This window comes from Chiloscyllium plagiosum, unplaced genomic scaffold, assembly GCF_037043375.1.
Source record: "Chiloscyllium plagiosum isolate Xiang-an unplaced genomic scaffold, Cpla_swu_hap1 HiC_scaffold_46, whole genome shotgun sequence".
Taxonomy (NCBI): domain Eukaryota; kingdom Metazoa; phylum Chordata; class Chondrichthyes; order Orectolobiformes; family Hemiscylliidae; genus Chiloscyllium; species Chiloscyllium plagiosum.
Genome location: NW_028270184.1, coordinates 47,794,265 through 47,796,527, shown reverse-complemented (window position 1 = coordinate 47,796,527; position 2,263 = coordinate 47,794,265). Strand labels below are relative to the sequence as shown.

The window sequence follows — 2,263 nt, the reverse complement described above, 5'->3', positions numbered from 1 at the left end:
TGGGCGAGCGAATCCCTCACTGAACTTATGGCTCTCTGGCTTAATCGCCACTCATAGTCATGCATCAGGGGTCGTGAGTTGTATGTTACAGCCTGCGCTGGTAAAGCTTCTTTTTGTATTACCTGCAAGCCTGTCGGGGTACTGCGCAAATCCGACCCCAGTTTCACTGTGAGATCGCCAGCCATCAGATTTAAAGGACAGAATTCCGAGAACAGAAACGAGAATTGGAATGTTTCACCATTACTGCATTCGCACAATCGGGGTGCGGTTAATCTCTCTCGTGTCACGAATCCTGATGCATCCATTGCGTCGACTCTCTGAACTGCCTTAATTTAAGGACTGAATATGTTGCCCCTGTATCTACCAAAAACTGGCACATTTTCCCTTGAGACTAGAATTCGCTTCTTCTTATCAACATCTCAATGTCAGGGACATGAAACATTCGAGTTCCTTTCCAGATACGGAGTTTTTTTTCCCCATTCCTTGATTGTTGATATGGTAATTTACTGGGCTTGTAAATCTGCTATTAGTTCGGTTTAACTTTACATTTTTTTCTGTCTGTCTGCAATACTTGCATCTGCAAAGTCGCGTTCTTACTTGTTTGTTTCCCTTTGCTTTTATTGGTTTCAAAATAAATGCTAATTTTCCATTACAATGGACATCACACTATTTTTACAGGTCGCTGCAACAGCGAGGGCCGAAGTGCCTGTATTGAATTGTAACGTTCTATTTAGTAAGCTACATTTCCTGCTGGTTTCTGATGTTTCTCCTCACTGTGGAAACTTCCAGTCACACCTTCCAGAGATTTGTCTGCACTTCATTTAATCGAGAAAACAGTATTTCCTGCTCAGAATGTGATCTCTGTGCAATGGAGAGAGGAAAGCAGAGTCGGTGACATAGCTGAGATCACTTACGTTCTGTCCAGAATCCCGATCTTCGAGTCTCCTGTAACTTTCAACATCACATTGTGTTCCCACGCTTCTGGGTCTCTGCCTGTATTCCTGATGAAGGGCTGATGCCCGAAACGTCAATTTTACTGCTCCTCGGATGCTGCCTGAACTGCTGTGCTTTACCAGCCCCTCTCCAATCGAGACATTGTGTTCCCAGGCCACTATTTCGGTCTCTGGTCTGCTACAGTGCTCCTTCAAGGCACAACATAAGCTGGAAGACCTGCAACTCATTTTCTACTGAGAGACCATGCAAACATCATAACCCAATATCGAGTTCATTCATTTTAGATACCGTCTGCCCTCTTCCCCATTCTTCACCCACATTTCCATCCCATCAGTTCCGAAGACAGATCATTGCACTCGAAACGTTAACTTTCCTTTCTTATCAGAGATGGACAAGAGCTGTTGATTTTGTTCAGACCTTTTTGGTTTAATTCAGGGAACTTTGCTTGTCCGTTGTAATCGCCAGACTGCTGGAAGCGTCTGATTGCAGGAGGAGATATTCACAGGAGTTGACAAGAATGGCAAGGCAGACGCTGTGGTTGGGGATGTTTATCTAAGCGCAGGGAAGGCTGATTGAGTAACTGATTAACGTGCACATTTTATGAAGAGGATAGATATGTATGACAGGGATAAGTCTGTATTGGGAAGGAAAAGAGTGACATAAATGAAAGACAGGAGACAAGGTGTTTTGAGGAGATTTTGGGAGAATGCTTTCACCAATAGAGTGTTTCATATCTGGAAATCATTATCTGAACATGTGGTAAAGCTAAGTGTCATGAGAACGTTTCAGCAGTCTGTAGCCAAACACTTGAAGAGCCAGAGCACACGTGGATAAGGAACAGGTACTGGAAATTGTGACGAGGACAGACAGATGCGAGATGGGTGTCCTCAACGCAATGGGTCAAAGATAAACTTGTGTGCTTAAAAAGCGCCTGCTGGCGCGGCTCTGTGGCGCAATGGAAAGCGCGTTGGACTTCTATATCTTTTCTCTGGTTGTTATTCAAAGGTCGTGGGTTCGAGTCCCATCAGAGTCGAGTTTTAGTTTATGGTTTGGAAGGTGGTCAGACCATACTCGGCTGATTATCTGCAAAACCAACAGTATTCGTGCAGAAACCAAATGCCTCGAAACGGAACATGTTCCTCTCACAGGTTTCCACTTTCGATGTCTATTTATGATAGAGTAGGCAACACGATGATGTAGATAAGCTGGAAAAAACACAAAAGTGTTGTGTCAGCCATGATGATATCGGATCAGGGAGCAGGGCAGGATCGGTGTTTAGAATGGGCTCCTTTGTGTCTGTGTCATTTCT

The 2,263-nt window shown here is 44.2% G+C and overlaps 1 non-coding gene across 1 annotated transcript; it reads left to right on the top strand.

The window, feature by feature from the left end:
• The first annotated feature begins 1,895 nt into the window (after positions 1 to 1,895).
• On the top strand, positions 1,896 to 1,987 carry trnar-ucu (transfer RNA arginine (anticodon UCU)). Its single transcript is given in 2 exon segments — positions 1,896 to 1,932; positions 1,952 to 1,987. It is a non-coding gene; the product is annotated as a tRNA-Arg (tRNA).
• The last annotated feature ends 276 nt before the right edge of the window (positions 1,988 to 2,263 follow it).